Here is a 23,602-nt window from a genome sequence, read left to right as displayed (position 1 = left end):
GGAGAGGAGTAGAGACAAGTTCCATTGACTGATCCTGAGCAGACAGAGATGTTTCCCCCTCCAGAGATGGTTGTTTTTTCCCCTCATGTTTTCCTCCTCCAGCCTCTTGTGCCCTGAAGCCTTCTTTTTATCCTTTAAATTTTTGCATGTCCTAAGGGAGTGGAACTATCCCATGCTGTACCTGGGGTCTGGTGACTTTGCTCATACATGACATATGGTTTGCATTACATGACACATGGTTTCCTACGCTGGCATCCCCAGGGCTGTGTGAGTGCATTCATTAATGGGGCCTTATGAGAAACTCTGTTAGTGCTGGTCAGAATTCTCCGTTGACAAAAGAGGGAGAAGAAACACCTTGGTCCTCTTCCATATACTGAGGTGGCCATAGGGGTTCTCTGACTTCCATCAGAGATCTTTGCGTGCATCCTTATCTCCTGAATGACCCGGTTTTCTAACAAGAGTGTGGATGTCAGCAAGGAGGAATGCTGGTGCAGGCCTGAAGAGAACGTGAACTTCAGAAGATTCTCTCACAAGGAGTGAGCTCACCCAGGAAGCCCCTGCAGAGCCAGGATGGAGCTGTGGGACAGGGCGGGGTGTCAGTCACTACTGAAAGACAAGGAGGACATGGCAGAAGCAGAGGGAGGCCCTCACCAGACCCTTGAGAAATGCCACCCCTTCCCTGTCAGCTGCCTGAGAGGCTGCTGGAGCTTCAGTCCCAGATGGCCCCTGATTGTAGGGCCAGGGTCACTTTGGAATCTGTGCCTCCCCTCGGGCAGAGAACGACCCAGGAGAGCAGCAGCACAGTGCTTTGGGAACGTGTGAGCCCAGCAGTCTGTGAGTCTTGGCCCACAAAGGGCGTATGGGAAGTTGAAACCCATCTTCTCTTGCTTTCTGTGCAGGTGCTTCTAGAGAAAGAGCAGGAGCACACTGCCTCATCTGAGCTGCCATGCCAGACTCAGGGAGAGCTGTTCCCTGCCCGAGAGCAGGAAGAGCAGCTCAGGCAGCAGGTGGAAGAGCCACAGGAGAATGGCCAGGTGAGCCTGACTGGCCAGGGGACAGAGGGAAGGGCAGGAAGAGGGGTGCAAACCAGAGTTCCTGGGACTGAGGAGGCCAGGAGTCCCACAGGCACTGGAAGCACAGAGCCTTGGAATCTGCAGAGATCAGCACCAGGACAGGAGGGTTACAGTGGAAGCAGAGCTGAGTGGAAAAGCAGAAAGATGGGGCTGAATAAATGTGATTTTGAGGCTAAAAGAGGGAAAAGCTGAGCCTGATGGCAGCTCTCAGTCCCTTGCTCTGCTTTTGTGTGCACAGAACATCAAGGCAGAGCCACAAGCAGAGCTGCCTGAAGCTCAGAGTGACATCATGGCAGTGAAGAGGAGGAATGAAGACATCCAAGAGGAGAAGAATCTCCCTATGCAGAGGGGCAATCAACAAAAACAGGTGAATGAAGGAATGGCAGCCACTCCACTCATGAAAGAGAGTGCTTTCCATTGTTGTTTACAGAAAATTGACGAACAGATGGAGGCACAGCTGCAAGAAACTGAGACTAGGATAAAGACAAGGAAGAAGAGGCTAGATGAAAAAATTAAAATCATCAAAGAGAAAATGAATCACCTCCTTCAGGAGCAAAAGGCTCTTGAAAAGCGAGTGAAATAGCACTAGGCACTGCAGTCACCCAAGGAGTGGTTTCTGCCCTCCTTGCCTTCCCAGTGCAGAGCAGCAGGGGTGGGTTATGCCTCTGAGTGCCATCCTGATGAGGCCTCTGTCAGAGCTGCTCTCAAGGACACTTCCTGCTCTGCTGGATCTCAGCTGATGCTCTAGGCAGTGGCATTACTCCCTTGGCCATTTAGCCAGCAGTCATCCGAATGAACTCCTGCTGGCTTCTTCCAGGTGGCCTTGTTTCTTGAGGTGTTTTTGCAGGTGAACATGGTCACTCACATAGATTTGGAATACGAGCTACAAGCTGTCTGTATTCCTTGCTAATCTGCTCCTGGCCTTTACTTTCTTCCCAGTCGATGACTCCTGGCTGACGGGGACAAGCTGTAGTCTCTGACTGCTTTGTTCTGTTTGACTTGAGGTGGAAGTGTCGCCATCCTACCTGGCAGCCTGCAGAGAGTTCCAGCAAATGACGGGCAACCAAGAGCCCCGAGGCTGGCATGAGGCCCAGGAACTGACCCACCCAGAGATGCTGCAGGATAAGCATGTCCCGAGGAAGGTGCAGAAAAAGAGAATTTCATGGCAGGAGGTAGAATATTAGAATGAGGAGCTGCAAATGTATCTGCAGACCTAGGAGGGGGAAAGGAGTCTTTGAGAGAAGTGGAGCGGTCGTTGCTGCAGTCATCCTTTAGAACAAGAAACTGGCTATGAACTCGAGTCAAACCAGCCTTTGCTTTTGACCATTTGGTTTCACAAGGGGACATCCAAAGCAATCCAGTTGAAGAGCTCTGCATGTGGCTGACAGCAGCTTCCTAAGAGCTTGCATTTCAAATGGCAATCTCTCTTGCATTTCAGGGCAATCTCTGTCACACCTTCCTGACATCAACTCATTTCTTGTCTCAGATCTACACCGACTCTGACACTGAAGCTGCTGCAGAAGCCGCAGTGCCGTCCCAAGGAGCCTTTGCTCTCCAGCTGAAGAAGTGGAGCCTGAGCCCTTGGTTCACCTCCCGTGCTGACCCAGCTGCTGCTCAGCAACAGGAGATGGCAGGTGACTCCCTGGAGCAGCAGAGTACATCTGGTGTCTTTCTTATCTGAGGGACAGTGTGTTGTGTGCACATGTCAGCATAGCTGTACCAAGGGTTCTGATCAGTTTAGTGTCACAGAAGTGCTGGCAGTGCTCCGAGGCAGCAAGAGAGAGCTCTGGGTGTTCCTGCTGCCTCTGAGGGCAGCTTAGACTGGCTGGAGTTTGCCTGAGCTTCCCTCTCTGCCGAAGGCAGAATCAGGGATTGTTCCTGGATCAGCAGAAGGCGGTGACTGCTTGAGTCCTAGCCACTGGCAGAAGCCCTGCTGAGATCAGTCTCTAGGAGAACACATCAAGCCCTTTGTGATTCTGCAGCACAACCCAATGAATCTGCTTCTTGCCCTTAACAGCTGCCAGTGCTGTGCTCTCAGATAAGATCTGGTAGGGTTGAGAAGAGAGCCCAGTGGATTCTGTGTCTACCATCACCTGTTGGGACAAAAAGGGCACTGATCTGTGCCTGGGTGTGGCTGATCTCAAAGCCCATCCTGTTGTGTCCTGAATGGGGGTAACAGCTTGTCTGGGGCTCAGGCTCACTCTGGCTTCTTCCCATCAGTGCCTGTCAGTGCTCATGCTTGGGCTTTGCCAGCCTTGCTGTGGTCACTGCCCTGCCCCTGAGGGCTGTGGGAATGCAGAGGCTGGAGCCTTCCTTAGCTGGGAGGGTCCCGCTGCTGCCCGGCTGCTGCAGCGCGGAGCTGCCTGAGGCTGCAGCCGCTTCTCTGGGCCGGCTTCTGCCTCGCACGGCCTGGACTCACCAGAGGGTCAGCATCTCCTCTGGGCAGCTCTCTGTGTCACAGGGATGCCTGAGGAGCTCTGCTGTCCTCTGTGCCCATGCCCGCCGTGCCGAGTTGGGAAGATGGGGACGTGTGCAGTGCCGAGAGGGCGAGTGCAATGGGAGTGACTGATCCGCGCTGTCAGGGTGAAGAGAAGCGGCGCGGTTCTTCATGCGGGGCACGGGCAAGGGCGTCTTTGAGCTCAGCCTGCTCATAAAGGGCGAGGGTCCTGATGCTGAAAGCCCCGTGGGGATTGGTTCTAGCATGAGCTGCTCTGGTTTACAAACACAGAGGCATTCTTCTGGCAAACTGCTGCAAGGTGGAAAAGATGGGAACACTTGGCAATATTCCTCCTGTCCTGAACTTGGCATCTGTTCAGAGGAATTGATTCTAGATGTCCTGGTGCACTTAATCTTAGCAAGTAGGAAACCTTTTATAAATCTCACAGTGTTTATTCCCAAGAAAACAAAGGCACTGTTAGTTCCAGCTCTCCTTAATGTTTCTAGATGACCAACTTACTTGCCTTGGTAGGCATTCTCTTCTGGCCTCAGTCTCCTCTGAATGTATCTCCCTGTGCTTCCCTGTGTGCCTGCTGTCAAGAGGTCTCTCCCTTCAAAGGATGCTGGAAATCAGTCTCTGTGCCAGCCACTTGTGCTGTGGGCCTGCTGTTCTTTTCTTGTTGTTCCAGTTGCTGTTCCTGTTGTTGTTAGCCAGCTGTCCACAAAGGGAGGGCTCAGAGCTCCAGACAGTGGGGCTGCCTTTTGTATCTCCTAGAAGGTGAGATCTCTGCTTTGAAGTGAACATCTTGCATTTTGTTTCCCTCAGGGAGAATGGTGAAGATGGAAAATCCTATTCTAAAATACACTGAACTGGAAAATATTGGCAGTGGGTGAGTCCAAGCAATGTTAATTTTACAAAACTATGCATCAGATGTTTTGCTGGCGGAATAGGTATCAAGTGTGAAGTCAGACAAGCTGCAAATGTGTTCAGGCACTGGGCTTAGATTGTCAGTGCTGATCAGAATTTCTAAGTGTGCTCAGAAGGCATTGTCAAACACATCTCAATGTTTCCAGTGTCCTGCAGGTCTGCGGTATTTACAGCACAGATCTCCTGTGTGGGCTGGCTTTCACTGCAAGATCTAAATGGCTTCTCCTCTCTCTGCTTCTGTTTTGTTTCTAGGACTTTTGGAGATGTTTGTAAAGCACTTGACACTGCCACAGGAGGAGAGGTAAATGTCAACAGCCCCTGCAGACTCTGCTGCACTTGAGGGCTTTCCCCTCTGGTGTGAGCTGTGGCTGGAGCTTTGGGCAGAGCTGTGCTGAAAAGGCACAAGAAGCACAGACTGGTGCCAGCCCACAGAACACATTTGGGACTTTGTCCTCCTCAGCTGCTGGAAGGAAGGCACGGAGGGCAGCAGTTCCTTTCAGAGAAGGACGCGCTCACTCGCTCTCCATTGCTAAAACAAAGGTGGTGCCTGCAAGCACCTCACTGCTCTTTGGGGCTACAGCTTCGGAGTCCTGAATTCTCATTTCTGGCTGCCAGCAAATCCATCTGAAAGTTACTGGTAGTTCCTTAGCCACCTGCAGTGCTGCACTTGGGAACTGCACATAGGGAGAGATCTGCAAGGTGTCCCTGAAAGCCCTAAGCCCTGCCCATAGCCCAAGATGTATCCACAGATTATTAAGTTCTGAGTCCCAAAGAAAGCAGCAGAGAGTGTGGTCAGAGGTTTGTGGGTGATAACTGAGACACTGCTGTTACCAAGTGGTCAAGGCAAAATGTCAGTGGCCCCACGTGTCCTGTAACTGGCTCCCAAGGGAGCAGAGAAATGGGCTGCTGGAATGTCAGTTCCTGATTACTGCAGTGCCTAATCACAAGGCAGTTTGGCACAGCTCAGCTGTGTCATTGCAAAATCACTTGCTCCACGTGCCTTGTGGTCTCATGCCACCAACGTCTCAAGTTACTGATTTTCAATGTCGTTTTAGGTGGCCATCAAGAAAATACAGCTTGAAGGACTGAGGAAGAAGGAACTAAAAGTCAACGAACTCATGGTCATGAAGGTGAATAGAAATCCCAACCTGGTCAACTGTTTAGACAGGTGAGTTGTGCTTTTGTCCCATGAATGTTTGTTTGCATGTTGCAAACATGCAAGGTAAAATCCCACTTTGGTCACTGGCAGAAAATAGAGCTGTAATTATTGGCTAATTATTATTGCTCTTTTCATCTCCAGTGGGTGGGAAGAGATTGCATTTTGTCTGCATTAGTCTTCGCTGGCACATGGTATTTGAAAATTGTTCAAAAACCCGGATGAGTTGTGTCTTACTAAATCAATGATCTCTACATTCACAGCCACCACTTTGTTTTGGAGCTTGATTTTTTTCAAGTGTCTTCTAAACTAACAAGGATTTCCCTTGGATTGTTGCCACTGTTTTCCATTGCTATGCATGCCAGGAAGACTAGATACTTTTTTTCCAGAAACACCATGCATGACAGGTTTTTTTATCTGGGCTGTTACTAAACTGCACATTTTGCTTGCTGCCCATCTAAGACATCTCCTTTTTTGCAGCTGCGCCTTTCTCCTTGAGACTGCACAGATGGCAAACAATGCACAGCCAAGAGGGAATGTCTCTTCCTTTATTTTGTCTTTGTCTCAAAGGGACCTGAAAAGAAGAACCAACCTGTCTTTTCCAAACAGCAACTTAGCCATGTACATTCATCTCCATGCCCTTGTTTCCTTCTTTCAGCTACCTTGTGGGTGAGGAACTGTCCCTGGTTATGGAGTACATGGATGGAGGCACTCTGAGCAATGTCATCAGCCAGACCTACCTGTCGGAAGATGAGATGGCAGCCATCAGTCGGGAGGTCAGCAATCCCATCTGTGTTTCCAGGGGCTTGGGCAGGATTGTCTGGGAAACGGGCTCAGAGCTGCAGTGATTTCCTGTGCCGAGTTTTGTTTCTGTGTTGCTGGTATGCTATGGGCAAGTAAAAGCATCTCAAGGGAAAGGCCTGCCAGTGCCCCTGCACTCCCTGTACTCAGTGCCAGTACTCTTATCTCCTGCTGTTGTATTCTCGCTCTGTCTCTTGTATTTTTATTTGTATTTTCTGTTCTCTACCTTGCCTCTCTAAATGTTTGCCTGGAGTCTGTCTTCGCTGCATTCCTTGCCTGTAAAAGCAAAGTGCTGGTGGCAGGATTTGAAAAGACCAGCAAAGAAAAAAGACTCATTTCTCACAGTCCTCAGCTGAAAAGGATAGAAGTGCAGCCAAAATGCTCTTTGCTTCCGCAAAGTGACTGGTGTGATACTTCCAAGCCTGTGCTGAGGCCATCAAGAAAATCTTTTCCATGCAGCCTCCCACACAAAAGTGATCCACTAAACACCAAAGGGAGGGACTTTTCCTTTCCAAACCCCTCCTTTGTCCTCTGCATGGAAAAAGCAGGTCCACTGCAGCAGGAGTCGTCCTGGCTGGTTTGCAGGGGACAGCCTACAACAGCAGGTGCTGTTGCTCTTTCAAAAGCTGATGTGCCTTTCCTCAGAAAGGTCCTGCTCTGCAAGTGTTGGAGCAGCAAGCTCTTCCTCTCAGTGGCCATGACTGTTCTGCCATTACTCCCCATTCCCCCATTCGATTCTTTGTCTCCTTTCTTGTGTGATGAAATCACATCACTCATTTTTGCCCTCCTGTTTCTGTTTTCTCGCTCAGTGCCTGCAAGGACTGGATTTTCTTCATTCAAACCATGTCATCCACCAAGATGTGAAGAGCAGCAACATCCTTCTCAGAACTGACGGTTCTGTCAAGCTGGGTCAGTATATTCTTGGTCAGGTGCAGCTTTCCAGGGATGTGGGTGTGGGGCTGCTTGGCGTGACTGCCAGCTCCCCAAAAATGGTGCTGGTGGCAGTGCAGGGACCCCTGCTGCGAGCTGAGGGCACAGTTGGAACGTGCACAGAGGTATAAGGAACCACAAGCAGTCAAGAGTGGCCTTGCTCTGTGTGTGTCCCTTCTAGACAGAGGGATCTACAATCTAAAGCTTCAGGGGAATGAAGTCCACTGCTGTAAGCAGCATTAAGAAACCTGGGTTTTTTTGGAAGTGGCCAATTCCATACTCCCTTGGCTAAAGCCCCAAGGAAATCGAGCGTGGACAGTTCTCCAGGAGATTCAACAGCACATTCTTAGCCTGAGAGTGAGGAATTCTTTTGCTTGGTTTCCTAATTGGAGCTGGCTTTCATGGTTTGTTGTTTTCTCCACAGCTGACTTTGGCCTCTTTGCTCAGCTCAGCCCTGAGCAGGGCAGATGGAGCTCCGTGGCCGGCACTGCTGGGTGGCTGGCGCCTGAAGTGGTGACAGGTCAACCATGTGGCCCCAAAGTGGACATATGGTCTCTGGGAATTGTGGGCATCGAAATGGTGGAACAAGAAGTTCCTTCCTGGAATGCAACTCCTGTCTTGGTAAGGTGTAAATACTCACTGATCCCACTGTCTTTCTCACCTGTCCCGTGTTCTGTGTGCCATTGGACAAAATCCCATTGCCATCTGCTGGCACCACTTCCACCAAGGTCCCCTTCTAAAAATGCCCCTGCAACACACCAGCATCTGCTGTAGCTTTGGTTGTATCAGAAAGGGAAGTGGCGGTTCAGATACCTAACCAGTTCAGAAACCTGCCATTTTGGCCTCCAGCCATGCCTGGCATTTCTCACTTGTTTTTTGAACAATGTTGGAACTCTGTTTCTGAAGGACAAGAATTTTTCAGTGGACAGGGTAGACATGTGATAAATATCCTGAGAAATAGAGGTTAGACCTTCCCAGTTTCAATTTTATAGAAAACATAGGAAAAAAGGAAAAAGAAAAGTAAACAAAAAAGGAAAAGAGAAAAAAACCTACTACCAAAGAAATGCCCAAGCAGTTCTGCTTGCTTTTTCATTTTTTAAATGCAGCTCTTCTCTTCCATTCTGTAGCATCTTTTCCAAATCCTGTGGTTGTTGAAACTTTCAGGCTTTCAAGTCATCTGTACATTGTTCAGTCACATGTGTGGGTGGCCTGGATAAGTTTTGGATGTGTTTTTCTCCGACTGCAGTTAGAATTGTTTGCCAAACCCTTGGCTGTTTCTTGGTACTTTAACAAGTTGATGAGCTTGCAGGGAGGTGCCTGGGCTGGGATCCAGCGTGGACAGTTGACACCAGTACTGTGTTTCTTTACCTCAGGAGCAGGGCCATCCCTGGCCTGCACTGTTATAATGACAGGGAGGGCTCCAGCTCCCCACCATGGCCAGTGGCTGAGCTCAGCTGAGAGTCAGGATAAAACCCTCGTGTGGGTTTTATGGGAAAAGGACAGAAAGCCGCATAAATTATTTGTACACAAGGGGAGTGCATTGCCATTTCTGGCTTTGAAATTCTCCTTTGGGTTGAAGAGGATAATAGCAAAGTCTCTTTGGTCACCATCTATTTCAGTGCCATGAGCACAGAGTTATCATGACAGTGGTGGGCATTTTTATGGAGACGCCAAGGCCTCTTGCCATTGTTATTTTTGTCTATTTGAGATGGATTCTGCAAGTTGAGGTTTGAATAGTTCCAAGTCGGTGTCTTATGTTTCTAAATACCATCTTGCAAAAGCAGAATGAGCTCTCTCCTTCTGACTTGTCAGCGTGTTAGAGCTTGGTTCCACATGAACCACACTGGATAATGATCAGCCAATGTCTTGCCAATCTACACTGTAATTCCTTGGCCTGAGGAGTATCAGAAAGACCTGCTGAGCTCCATGGACACTGTCAGCTGCATGGAAGTGAGCATCCTTGGCCTTGCTGAAGAAACTGGAGCTCAGCTTAGGTTAGATGCTCTTGAGCAGGAGAAAGGCTGGAATCGTCAGGTGTTTCCAGAGGCCTGCGTGCCCAGAGGGACTGAGTTCTGGGGAGCAGCTGGATGTTTCTGCACATCATGGAAGGGGATTGCCAGACAGCTCAAGCCTCACCACAGGCAAACACTCCCCAGCTCTTCTCAGGCAACATTTGCTTTGGGTTTCAAGTTGTTCCCACTTGTCTGTCTGTGAAGATGCCCCTAAAACCACAAGGCAAGCCTCTCAGAACTGGTGTTACATTTCCAGAAATGAAGAAAAGAAGCCCAAACACAAGAAAGTTGCTAAGGCACTGGTTTTTAGAGAGGAACTTAACCCCCTGTGCAGTTTCTTCTCACTGGGAAACGTGCCTGAAACCTGGGCATGAGGGTGTAAAAGCCACAGAGTCTCTTCTGCTTCTTGTGCAGTGCTGCTGAAACACTCAGTGACCGTGTTTCTCTCCCAGCCCAAGCCACATTCTGCACGTCACCAAGCCAGAGCCTGGTGATGTGGAGAGCCTGCCAAAACCTCCCATTTGTTTCCTGGCACTTTCTGGGATGGGCCTAGCATTCATGCATTGACTTGAGTAGCCAAATGAGTAGAGGGTGATCATAGGGATGGAACCTCTCCTTCTGATTTGACCATGAAAGGTTTTTCTTTTCCATGTAAGGAAAGCAGAAATTTTCAGACTGCTGAGAAACAGAGCTGCAGCTGGCTCCTGTGTGTCCAAGCAGGCGTTTTCATCCCAGTACATTTGTGCATGGATCATAATGTGTCTGTGTTGAAGATGAGATTCCAAAGATTTGTTTCCTTACCTGAGGAATACCTGGTGGATTTCCTTTCTTTCCCTCCAATTCCCATTCTTTTCAAGAACAAAGCAAAAAGCTTGATTAGGTTTGTTTTGTGGCAGCGGTGCTTAAGGGACCAACAAGCACTGCAGAAATACTTTCCATGTACTAACCCTTGGATACAGTAGAGTTAGTATAGCAAAGTCCTTCTTCGAAAAAGCCTCTCAAGCTGGTATGAATCCTCAGGGAAGGAAATGTGCTTGTGCTGATGTAGTTCCCACTAATTAGGTCAGTCAATGTAATCAGCTGCCAAGGCAAGATCTGTGAGATGTTGGAGAGGCTGTGGCTGCATCAGGGTTTGGGTTTTTCGGTTGGTAAAGGAAAGTCATCTCTGGGTCTCTGCCAGGGCAGAAACTGCCACTACAGAGTGGAGCTTAATCAGTGGGATCTGGGAGAGCAGTGACAGATGGGAAAGAAGCAGGTGGAGCCTGGTGTCTCCTTTTTCCCCAGCCCCAACTCCTGATAGCCACAGGAGGAAGACAAAAGCTGAAGCAGCCCAACCTATTTTCATCCTGCCTGCGTGACTTCCTGAGCTGCTGCCTGCAGAGAGACGAGGCGCGGCGCTGGTCTGCCAAGGAGCTCCTGCAGGTAAAATGTGAAGGGGCTGCAGGTGAAACAGGCTCTGAGGGATGGGCTCCTCCTCCACTCAAGCCCAAGGCAGCAGATGAGCCCCCTTCCTCCTCACCTCCACTCTTGGTGCTCTTCAAATGAAAACAGTGAGGAATCCTAGACTGGGCTGGGCTGGCAGGGCCCTGTAAATGTCCTCTGGTGCAAGTGTCCTGCAATGAGCAGGGACATCTTTAAAGACATCAAGTTTCTCAGAGCCCTTTCCCACTGGAGCCGGAATGGTTGCAGGGATGGGGCACCTACAAGCTCTTGGGGCAAGCTGTGCCAGGGTCACACCATGCTCCAAGTAAACAAGTTCTGATTAGATCCTATTTGTGTTAAAAAATATTCATCCACATCCTATTGTAACTGGCCCTGTTAAAAAAGATGTCCTCTACTTTCCTCAAAGCCACTCTGAAGTTTTGGAAAGTGGCAATAAAGTCTCCCTGGGGCCTGTTCTTCACAAAACTGAGCAACCCCACCTCTCTCTGCATTTCCTGAGTCAGAGAGGTCCTCTGGCTGTTTCTGTCACCTTCTTTTGTAATTTGGTGGGGTGTTCAGTTTTATGTAATGGCAAAAAAATTGAAGTAGAGCAATGCAGGGTACAGAGACATGAAATGGTGGTGGAGGAACCCAAGGAAGCCAGTCCCAGCTGAGCAGTCAGAGATTTGGCTGTGGGCAGGAGGGGCTGTGGGGGGCTCACTGTGAGCCTCTGAGGGGCCCTGGTTGGTGCCCCCCAGCCCACCCTCAGAGGTTTCTGCCATGCAAACAGGGACAGCTGGGAGGGACTTGTCCCAGCCCCATCTGCGGCCTGGCACGCTCAAGCAGACGGGAACTGTGCCAGGGTTACTGGCAGGTTGTGTGGCAGAGAGGGAACTGCAGGGCCCAGTGCCACTGGGCTGGCCCTGCTGGGAAGGAAGGTGCCATCCAGCACACGAGGGGCAGGGCATGGAAAGGCAGACACTGCTTTCTGTCCCTGTGGCAATCAGCACAGTGCCTGTCTTTCAAAGAGAGGGACCAATGAGAGGCTTTGGAGTTTCCTGAAAAGAAGAAACTCCAAGGACAGAAAGCACCATTTCTAGAGCACTGGCAGGGCTAAAATCTCAGCAAGATGAAGACACCTGTATAAATGGATGAGTGGGATTCTGGGCCAGGTTTGCCTGTGATGGAAAAGTCTGCACATAAAGATGGAGGTGTAGACAGTCCCATTGTTCTTCTTCCTGCATCCTTCTAGGAGCAGGAGGAATCCTGTGAAGCACTGAGTTTGGAAAGTCATTGTTCATTGTTTTTTGTTGATCTGTTTTTTTTCCCTTTGGGCAGCATCCATTTGTAAGATTTGCTGAGCCTGCGTCCAGCCTGGTGCCACTGATTGTTTCAGTGAAGAAGAGGAGGGAGACAAGAATGTGATAATCACATCAGGACCATTTATTCCTCAATCAGTTTAGAGTAGGATTGTAGGTTAGGATTAGGATTAGGATTAGGATTAGGATTAGGATTAGGATTAGGATTAGGATTAGGATTAGGATTAGGATTAGGATAAGGATAAGGATAAGGATAAGGATAAGGATAAGGATAAGGATAAGGATAAGGATAAGGATAAGGATAAGGATTAGGGTTAAGGTAAGGGTTAGGGTTAGAGTAGGATTGTCTAATAGGACTGCAGAGTAGGATTGAGAATCAATAAAGTTTCTGAAACCACAACTCACCTTGAAGATTCCCTTCCTTCTCACTCTGCGAATAAACTCGAGAATTCCTTCTGAATTGTCTGTTGTTTCTTAAAGGTGGAAAGTGAAACAGTGTCTTTGGCATGGTGTGAAAGTGGGGAAGGATGTTCTTCATTCATCCTCTCCAGACCACACTGCCTTTGGAATATGGCCCACTGGTCTGTTTTCGGCCATCTTTGGTACTTCTATTTTAGGCAGAAAGGGCAATGGCATTTAAAGGCAAAAGCACAGGAAGAATGGGGCAGCCCAAACATCTTATACAGATGCAGGCCTTCAGCTGTGACTGGAGAGCATTTGGGCTGCCTAAATGCAATAATCTCTTTGGCTGGAGGAGAGCCTTGCTCAAGTGAGAAAGCAGAAAGATCAGAGAGGGTGCTTGGGGAGGTCTCCTGTGGTGCAGAGCTGTCAGCGCCTGTGAGGCGAGAGCGGGCCCGGCCTTGCCCAGGCTGGAGCCCCGGCAGAGGCAGGCTGGAAGGAGGCCCTTGGAGCTGTAAGAGGCAGCAGCCGAGACCTGGGTGCCTCTTGCTGGGAGCGGGCGAATCCTCCGCTCTCAGAGCCCAGGTGGCAGCTGGCTGCTGCCGAGGGGAAGCACAGCCGTGCTGGGCATAGCCCGGCCTGGGGGCCATGGCCATCTGGAATGTGCCCAGGAGCAGAGAAAGGCTAAGGGCAGCCGCGGGCCGCTGGGCTGGGTGAGGATTCCTCCTCTTCTGCTGGCTGCCCTGCAACTCCTGGCAAAGGCCAGCAGTGTGTGCAGCACTCTGGGCACCGGGGCAGGGAGCCGGGCTGCTCGGCAGGCTGGAACACAGGGCAGCTCCTTCAGGCCCGGCACTTGTGCCAGGGGAAGCGAGGCCAGCGTGAGGCAGGGACAGCTTGGCAGGGCCCATCTGCAGGAGCCAGTGCCTCACGCAGCTCTGGGAGGAAGCGCCTGCAACCCTGCAGTTCTGCACTGAGCCAAAGCAAAGGTGAGAGATGCAGAGTGTTTGGCAGAAATATTCAGGCCCACCAGGCCAGCCTGCTTTGTGCTCTGTGGCACACAGCAAGCGCTGTGCAATGCAGCTCTGAGCTGCTGGGAGAGAGGCACATCAGGGATGTGCCTGAGGCATGTGCTTGAGGAGTAAACTGATTTGGAAGGGAGCAGAAGGGTTTCAGCAGGCTATTTGCGTTTTCTTCATTAATTTCTGAAAGAAAGTCATAATGTGTTGCACACAGGTAGGGTTATTAGAAAAGAAAGGCCTTATAAAATCAGGCCTACCTATTGTTATGTTTGCCCGATTATCCCATCATAAAAAAACCCCCAAACAATATTAAAAGTAGTAGCAATTTTAATTGAATATTTAAAATATAAAAATCTAAAATTGGATAGAATAGAATTTGATTAAAATAAGGGATAATTTGTTTCTAATAATAGCGCATAAGCAACAGATAACTGCGGGGTACGGAGTGCAGGCCTCTGGGACCCTTGCCACATCACATACAAGCTTGCCAAGTGAATATTCATCCTTATATACCATGTGTCAATGCCGTCTCCTCCCATTTTCGATTCTTCACACTTCTACCTCTGCCCTCATCATCACCTTTACCATCCATATGCCACCACTTGGTTGGTGGTCACGCAAGTCTTTGGGGGTCATCTGATGAAGATTTTGTAGTCCTCCTCTGTGTCCTTTAATTAACCTTTGGGTTACACCAAGCCAATACAATGTAAGCCAAAACTAACATAATTACTACATCTGAGTATTTTGGAGAGTTTTGTCAAAGAGTGGCTTGAGGAGAGAGGACACAGCTGAATTAATTTGGTAAAGATGTCCTAACTAGGGCAGAGGCCTTTTTGCAGGCAGGTGTCTGTTGGGAATTTAGCTGACTAGACAATGGAAAAGTACAAGACCGTGGCTAATTCCAAATCTTGCACCTGCAAGATAACGTGTCCTTGGGCCTAGCTGAGTATGATAAAGAAATGGACAGTGAGACGTGAGAAGTAGAGAACGTAGGCCCAAAGGAATGAGGAAGAGCTGATGGTATAGTTTAACCAATAGATTGCTTGGCTTACAGAATATTCATAAGCTTATTATTTGCTGTATAAGTGTTTGATGCTTTCTTCAATAAACTGGACCTGTGATGAACAATCTGGTGTCCTGGCCTCCTTCCTTCAACAGAGTATCAAGGCAATAAATCCCTTATAATTAGCATTTTCCTGGGACACAACCAGAGTTCCTTCTTTGTTAATTTTTAGCAACCATTATCTCTTGCTTTCCTCCTGTTCCTGAACATCTGCGGGGGGGGGGGGGGGGGCATGGTTCCCCTCCTCTCCCTTTTTCTTCAGCATTAATAATTTTACCTGTTTTAATATTTACAAATATTAATTACTGTATCAATATTGATTCTTGTTTCAATTGTTATCAGCACGAATCATACCTATTTACCACACTGTGGTAAATTCCCAGCTGGCCTGTTCCATCTTCTACGTGCAGCCAGCTAACTTCCCATGGGAACAGTCATGAGTGCAGTTAGCACAAGCTATTGTGCTAAGAAAACTGTTTGCATCTGTAATAAACAAGAAACCTGTCCCATGAGCATCCACGAAAGAAAAATGTAATCACCTGAGTAACAGTGAGTCTTAAAAAGAGAGAGTCTTAACATGTACACACTAATACACCTTCTAAGCAATAAATTGTGTGGCAAGGAAACTACCAGCCAGTTGAAGTTGAACACAAGTCTGTGAAAACAGTATAAAAATTAGTTATGTGAATAAAGAATTGGCTTTTCCTGCATGAAGAAACTGAGTCCCGGCTGCTTTATTGACACAGCAATGTGGCTTCACTCAGCAAGAGCACCTGCAGGGTGTATTGATGAAACACTGATGTTTGATTCTCAGAATAGGAAGGAGAGGCATTTAGTCTAACAAACAGGGCATAGTCTTTTGAATTCCTTTAGCTTTAACAGGAGTGCTGAACCATGTATTCCCCCACTGCAGTGCTTACTGTGTGCAAGTGGCTATCTTGGCCTTGAGAATAAGGAGAGTGGTCCTGCTAAGAAGGTAGCTGGAATGCATTCAAAAGGAAGAAAGTGTTTTAGGAGGCTCTTGACCACCAAAGGAGACTTTGAGGAATGGGAATATTTCCCAAATGACTGTGTCAGGAACTGGAGTCATGTCCCAGGCCCTGCCATATTTGATCCATGTTTGAGCAGGTTGACAAGACAATGAAGAAAAGTGTCTTGTTTAGCAGGTGGGACCATGACCCTTGAAAGAGAAACAATGGATTGGTCAATGGGTGAGCAGTCAAGCTTTGAAAGGAGAACAATGCACAATGCAGCCCTTGGTGGCAGGGAGTCATGCAGTCATCCTGAGCCATCATGGCCTCATCTCACACGCCAGGCATGTGTGAGCTGCTGCTCTAACTCCTGCTGTAAAATTCCACTCCTAAGCAGGAGATACAAGGCCTAGTTCTGGGCTGAAGGGTGGAGAAGGACGAGATGCACAGCGTTTTGATCCAGGGGATGTCCTGGAAGTGCACTGCCTACCTGCTCCTGCTGCGAAGCACCACGCTCCAACTCCTTCTCCTGTTCAGTGGATTTTTGGGAATCCAGAGGTCAGTATGTATTATATGCTACTGCAACTAATAGAATGAATTTGCTTTGCAAGCCCAGTTTTGTCCTGGGTTATTTTGTGCATGGGTCACCTGAACCTGTGACAATGACCAGCAGGGAGCTACAGGACACTCCTACTCTGATGTCAATAAATTCTGAGAAGTGATTGAAATATGTCAAAAAATTGGAGGTAATGTTTAGCCAGTAAGTTTCAGCAAAGTATTGAATGTGTCTTAGTTCCATGGATACAAACTACTAGGTGAGATTGCTGGGTGTGCAGGGCTTAGGGAAGTGATTCCCTGCGCACCCAGCACTGAAATCAAGTAATGCCTCCTTTCTAACCCTGAGCTGGCAGCAGGGATCAGGCCTTGCTTGGTCATTTTCATTTTGACAACTTCTGTTAGCGGCTAAGAAAGGTCCAAATGAAACCTCCTTCAGCTGTTTTCCTCTGGTTGATCTTTTTAGGCACCAAAGCTCTGTTCCACGGGTGGCCTGGGTGTGTGCAGAGCAATGCAGCCCCCAGAAAGCCCTTGGTTTCCCCACGAGTTGCCAGTTTGACTGCTTCCAAAGGGGAAGAAAGGCAGAGATGTACATTCACAGGAGGTCATGTCCAATAAAGGTGCAAATATGTGGGGAGATTTGTTAGCAATTATTTCAGCTGTTATGCCAAGCCAGTGCCTTCTCTCCTGCTTCTGTGCATTATAGGTGAGTAATGTAATAGTTGGCTCTCACAATTAAGAGACAGATATTATGTGGAGAGATATTATGTTCAAATGTAAAGTGCTGTTATTGTAATATGTCCTCCCATAGTCCTCTTTCTTATCCCCCTTGTAATAGTCTCGGTAGTCAGGGCATTTGGGGAGGGCTGGCTTATGACCAGCAGGCGGGGTGTAACAACAATTGACCTCCAATCAAGATGCAAGAAAGTAATCTCCACCACTGGACGGCAGAGAAAGAATTGACTGACAAAACATTGGGAGGGGCTAAGGGTAAAAAAAGCAGGGTATCCCTTTTGTAGATGAGCATGTGGCTGCTAATCATGGAGACTTCCCAGTGCTGCAATCTTTCCTTTTACAGTCTTTTCTTAAGGTTTAATAAATCTTTAAAAACCTAAAGGTTGCCACCTTCTTGTAGTGACATCAGAAGGTTGCCTTGGTGCACGGAAGCCCTGAGTGTCAGAGCCCACTCCTATCTGCCTGACTGGGGTTTCCAGGGCACCTACACTGGAGCGCGGATACTTGCATGTATATACCTAGCTGCCCCTGTGGCTACAGACACCCCCGTTTTAGCTGAACGCCTTGACAGGAGCTTTACCAAACCAGTGGCATCCTAATGCTCTTTCTCTTTCAAAATCAGAAACTCAGTCACTAAGAAAGAGCAGGAAGACATACAAAAGCCAGGTAAGGATACACCCTAACCTAAGTAGAGAGGAAACATCTACTTACTTGTGAAATGTGTCATAAAATAGGCACCATAAGTAATGGCATAGGCAGCGAAAAGCAAAGGAGCAATTCACTCAATCATTTTAACACTGCCCTGCAAGTTTGCAGGCTGTGCTCACACAGTGGAAAAAGCAAGGCTCCTGTGAGTGTGCAACAGCCCACTGACAATTGCATCAATCAGAGGGAACAGAATTAGAATGATTGTGAAGTATGTGAATGAGGCTAGTTGGCCAATGATGATGAAGGGGTGTCCTACTGGCTGGCTGCCTACTCAGGTTAGGATGAGGACGTTGGCGACTAGGGTTCAGAACAGGATTTGTGATAGGGGGCGGAAGGGTATTGATTGTAGTTTTGATGTATGTAGTAGTGGGGTGAGGAATATGACGAGGATTGAGGCGGCTAGAGCTAGTAAGCCTCCTAGTTTGTTTGGGATGGATCGGAGGATGGCGTAAGCAAATAGGAAAGATCACTCGGGTTTGATGTGAGGAGGGGTGACAAGTGGGTTGGCTGGGGTGAAGTTTTCTGGGTCACCTAGGAGGTTGAGGGAGAATAGGGCTAGTGAGACGAGTAGGGAGAGCATTAGTACGAATCCTAGGATGTCTTTGATGGTGTAGTATGAGTGGAAGGGGATCTTGTCACAGTCTCTGGGAATGCCTAGCAGGTTGTTTGAGGCTGTTTCGTGGAGAAAGGTGAGATGGATGAGAGTAAGGCCTACGATGACAAAGGGAAGGAGGAAGCGGAGAGCGAAGAATTGGGTCAGTGTGGGGTTGTCGACAGAGAACCCTCCTCAGGCTCATTTGACTAGTGTTTGCCCGATGTAAGGGATGGCTGACAATAGGTTTGTGATTACAGTAGCTCCTCAGAATGATATTTGGCCTCATGGTAGGACGTATCCTACGAAGGCGGTTGCTATAAGGGTTAGGAGGAGGATGACTCCAATGTTTCAAGTTTCTTTGTTTAGGTATGAGCCGTAGTAGAGTCCTCAGCCGATGTGTGGGTAGATGCAGATGAAGAAGAAGGAGGCTCCGTTTGCGTGGAGGTTGCGGATGAGTCAGCCGAATTGTACGTCTTGGCATATGTGAGCGACAGAGGAGAAGGCTGGATTGGTATCTGCTGTGTAGGGCATAGCTAGCAGAAGACCTGTGACGATTTGAGTAATTAAGCAAACGCCTACTAGAGACCCAAAGTTTGATCATGTTGAGATGTTTGATGGCGCTGGGAGGTCGATTAGGGCTTGTTGATGATTTTGAGGATTTGGTGGTTTTTACGAAGGTTGAGGGCCATTGGTTATTTCTGTATGTGGCTACGAGGATATTGAGAATGGATAAGGTGAATGATCCTAAGTAAGCTTTGATTAGGCCTCAGTGGAGGGTGGTGGCAGTTTTGGTTGCTGTAAGTTGTAGGCTGGCTAGCCCCTCTGGACCTACTGTTTTGTATCAGGAGAGGTCAATTAGGTGGGATGCGATGTTCTGTCCTCCTTTGAGGAAGTTGGTTATACTTAGGCGGTGGGATAGGGGGTTAAAGTATCCTAGGGATGTTGAGAAGTTTGAGAAGGGGGCTTGTTTGGTCAGGATGAGAAAGCTTTAGCTTGGACAACAGGAGCAGGAGCCTCATGAGGGGCCTTCAGCATCTCCTCAGTGCATCCAAATATTTGAGCCACTTTTGGAAATGACTTTTCTCCCTTTTTTTTTCTTTTTTTCTTTTTTTCTTTTTTTTTTTTTTTTTTTTTTTTTTTTTTTGTTTGTTTGCTTGGAGGAAGAGGCTGTTCATTTTCTTCTTCTCCCAGCTGAAGTTCTTTTCATCATTATTTTCTGCCCTTTTATAGCACTGGGACTGAGTCTGCTAGAATTTTAATTTCCAAGGTATCACTTCTGGAGAATGCAGTAGTTTTGCATGAGAACACATCATTCTGTGCAGGGACCTTGGTGCAGAAGGAACTGTTGTGGTTCCAGGCCAGCCAGTATGGCCTTACAGATCACTTTGAGCTTAGTAGTGCTCATGCCTTTTTGCAGCCCAGGGAATCAGTGTTTGGGAATTCAGCAGGAGGTCAATGCCCTTGCATTCCAGCTGCTCCTCAGAGGTCACAGGAGCTGGAAGGGGCTGGGCTGCATTTCTGATTCCAGCCAGTTTAGCTCTACCAGTGTGGTCAAGTCCAAGAAAAGAACTTGCCCGAGCACAGATGCACAAAGAGTGCCGTTCCCAGTGCAATGCTCTGGGTCTGATCCCTTTCTGTAAGGACCTACATGCTCCACATTCCCCAAGAGTGTGCTTTTTTGAAGCAACAGGAGAGCAATCTCAGGATTGTAGTTGAGCAGGGCACTGGCTACCAAGTTCTGATATCTGTAGCAACAGAGAGGACAGTAAAGAGAGATTTCAGTAACGAAATCTATCTATCTATCTATCTACCTATCTATCTATCTATCTATCTATCTATCTATCTATCTATCTATCTATCTATCTATGTAACATTTACATAATTGAATCTTCCTGGCTCTGGTCCAAGGCAGTTGGAGGTGCAAAGGTCACCTAAAGCATCCCTTTCTGGAGAGGATTAGAGACATGTTCCCTCAACCAATTCTGAGCAGGCGGAGATGTTTTCCCCTCCAGATATGATGGTTTTTCCCTTCAGAGTTGTTTCCCTCCTCTGGCCTCTTGTGCCCTGAAGTCTCCAGTTAATTCTTTAAATTTCTGCCTGTCCGAGAGAGGTGCAACAATTCCATGTTTAGGTGGTGTTTGGTGACTCTGGTCACATATGCATTACATGACACATGGTTTCCTTCGCTGGCATCCCCAGGGCTGTGTAAGTGCATTCATTCATGGGGCCTTAGGAGAGTCTTCTCTTTCCCCCAGCAGCAGCAGCAGCAGCAGCAGGGAGCGGTGGCAGGGTCAGGACGAGGAGGAGGTGGCTGCCCTGGCCCTTTGCTCCCGGGCCCCAGGCCAGGAGGGCTCTGGCTGCAGCAGGGCACTCTTCGGGCAGCCCCTGGCAGCCTCTGCACGGAGCACGGTGCGCTGCCCCGTCCTGCTTGTGCCACTTTTCTTCAGCAATACCCTAGCTTCTCTTCACAAGGAATAAACTCCAGCAATCTAAAAAGAGATCATTCAAGTACAGTTCTATCTGCCTTTGTATTGTATTTCAGGGCATGTATTTTTTTTTTGTCTAGAATTTCATTATTTTTATGAAAACATGCATTCATATCTGCACATTTTTGTAGTTTTTATTATTCATATACCAAAACACACCTTTTTAAATTCTTAATTTATTGCAGTTTGTAATTTTGAGGTAATATATTTTAAAATGTCACAAAACAACACCCTTTGGGTAGTTTTTCTCACTTTAAAAAAAAAAACCCATACGCCATTTTAGTCTCTGTCTCTCCAAGTTGGTTCATACCAGCCTATTTCAAATCAGGGCTACAATACTTTTATAGGATTGAGAGAGGTCCAATGAAATGCACACCAGTGATTCCTCTTGTGCAATGTCATGGCCCTGCCATAAAGCCTCATTTCACTTTTTTTTTTTTCTCTCGTTAGCTCAAATGCAAATGCACGTTTAGTTGCGAACTTACACAAGATGAGCAAAATCAAAATGATGTGAGAGGCCTTTGGGAGCTCCTTGCTGATCTTTCTGCTTCTTCAGCTGAGCAAGGCTCTGATCCAGGCAAAGAGATTGCACTTAGTGCTACACAACCATTTGCTGGAACTCTGCTGATTTCTAGGAACAGCTGGAGGCCTCTATCTCCCCAGGATGTTTTGGCTGAGCCAAGCTTTGCTGGGTTTTGGCTGCAAATACCATTGCCCTTTCTTTCTTATATCCACAAGTACCATGGCTGGGCAAAAACTGCCACGAGGGGCATCTTCCAAAGGCACTTTGGTCTGGAGTTTGTGAATGAACGAGAGCTTCCTCCACTTCCAAACCACATGAAAAAAATAATGAAAGAGAACTTCCAATCCTTAACGAACAACTGACAATTCAGAAGTGGATCTAGAGCATGGGAATGAAAAGGAAGGCAATCTTCCAATGGAGTTGTGCTTTCAGGAGTTTTTCTTCTGACTCCCACTCACAGCTGGCACTGGAAAAAGTCACATCTCTGCAAGCGGCAGTGTCTTCTGTCTGACATCAGTTGTTTTGCTGCAACAATCAGAACAGGCATCAGGCTGGAGAGAGGCTCAGCTGATGCTAGGAACAGGAGCTGCCCCAAGGAGAAAAAAGAAATGAACTTTTACCTCCCAAACCCATCTCCCCAGAGGCTCAAGCAGGATTTCTCTGGTTCCCAGAAATACAAAGAAATAGGGCGGAGAAGACCCTCTGCAGCTATGTGTTCATGCACAAGACTTTGCTGATGCCATTTGGGTTTGGCCATTTTTTCTTTTCTATCTTTTCTGTATTCCTTGCACATAAATTTAGAGCTCTGTAGGCTACTCGATTTGTGACTACTTTTCCCAGTCCTTTTCCATGGCCTTTGCCTAAGCAGAAAGACAAACTTCCAGAGCTCCAAGTGGCAAGGGGTAGAAGGCCCCAGTGTTATCCTGGTTCTTTCTGGGACAGACCCCTCCAGGGAGCTGGTGGACTCACCATCCCTGCAAGCCTTTAAAACACGACTGGATGTGGCACTCGGTCCCGTGCTTCAGTTGAGATGTTAGGGCATGGGTTGGACTCGATGATCTTGAGAGTGTCTGTCTTCCAAGCCAGTGATTCTGTGATTCTGTGCCTGAGGCAGCTTTTCCTGCAGCCCTGGAAAGGGCTGTGGGGGCCCTTGGCCAAGGACGGGGATCAGGGCTCATGACAAAGAAGCAAAGGGCTCAAGGCAAAGGCTGATAGGGCAGAACTGCCCCAGCGCAGCCCAGAGTGAGCCTCATGTCCTCCTCCTCACCCTGCACCCTCTGCGCTGCCATTTGCGGCGCTGGCGGCTCCTCTCGCTGTGGGGCTCCAGGGCGTGCTTGGGCCGGGCCCCTCGTCTTCAGGAAGCGCTGGAGCCTCGGAGGCGAGCGGCTGCTGCTGTGGCCGGCAGGGGAGAGCTGCGGCTGCGGCCCTGGGCACGGCGAGCTGCCGCTATGGCCGGCTCCTGCCGCGGCTCCTGCCTCTGCTGCGGCCTCTGCTCCTGCCCTGTGCGCACAGACACGGCCGAGGGCTGCCCGGCAGCTCCCTGCCGCTGCTCAGCGGGCCCGGCCGGGCTGCTGCTCTCTGCGGCCTCTGCCCACCGCTGCCAGCCCCACCGCGCTCCCGCCTGCCTCTGCCGCAGCCAGGCCCACACGGGAGGCAGCACGTTTCGGCCGGCTCGGAAAAGCCCTGCCCGCAAACCGCCCGCCACAGCCTCGGCCTCAGGGCACAGGCTGCCGGCGTCCTTGCAGCTGAGAGCTGGCCCGGGCCGCCTGCCGGCCTCGGCCACAGCTCCCGCCTGTTTCTCCATGGCCGCGGCTGCTCGGCACAGTGGGCTGAGCACAGCCAACGCCAGCAGCAGCTCCTCACAGGCCCAGGCTCCAGGCGCTCCGAGCCCACCTGTGGTAAAGAGGTATGATTCATGCTGATAAAAATTGAAACAGTAATCAATATTGGTACAGTAACTAATATCTGGAAATAATAAAATAAGTCAAAAATAGTAATGCTATTAGGGGCTATAGGGGCTATAGGGGCTATAGGGGCTCCACCCCACCCCCCCCCTTCCCAGCAGATGTTCATCAAGCACCACAGGAAAGAAGCTGAAGATACAATTGCTAAAAATGACCAAGAACCTGGTTCGGTCCCAAAAAATGCTAATTATAAGGGATTTATTGCCTTGATATGTAGATGCAGTGATACGTTAGTTTTGGCTTACATTATACTGGCTTGGTGCACATGTGTAACCCAAAGGTGAATTGAAGGACAACGAAGAAGACTACAGGGCCTTCATCAGTGATGACCAGCAAAGACTTGTGCGACCACCATACCGAGTGATGGCGCATGTGTGGTAAAGTGGTGAGGAGGGCAGAGACAGAAAAGTGACGAACCGAAAATAGGAGGAAATGGTATTCACATATGGCATATAAGGGGTGATTTTCACTTGGCAAGCTTGTACGTGAAGTGGCAAGGGTCATTGA

General features: G+C 48.7%; 1 pseudogene; it reads right to left on the bottom strand.

Annotated features, from left to right (window-relative positions):
- LOC134434097 (cytochrome b-like) overlaps positions 1–18,811 on the bottom strand; it is a 56,831-nt pseudogene extending 38,020 nt beyond the window's left edge.
- Positions 18,812–23,602: the final 4,791 nt, after the last annotated feature.

Source organism: Melospiza melodia, unplaced genomic scaffold (genome assembly GCF_035770615.1).
Source record: "Melospiza melodia melodia isolate bMelMel2 unplaced genomic scaffold, bMelMel2.pri scaffold_32, whole genome shotgun sequence".
Lineage (NCBI taxonomy): Eukaryota > Metazoa > Chordata > Aves > Passeriformes > Passerellidae > Melospiza > Melospiza melodia.
This window is presented reverse-complemented; position numbering and strand designations above follow the sequence as displayed.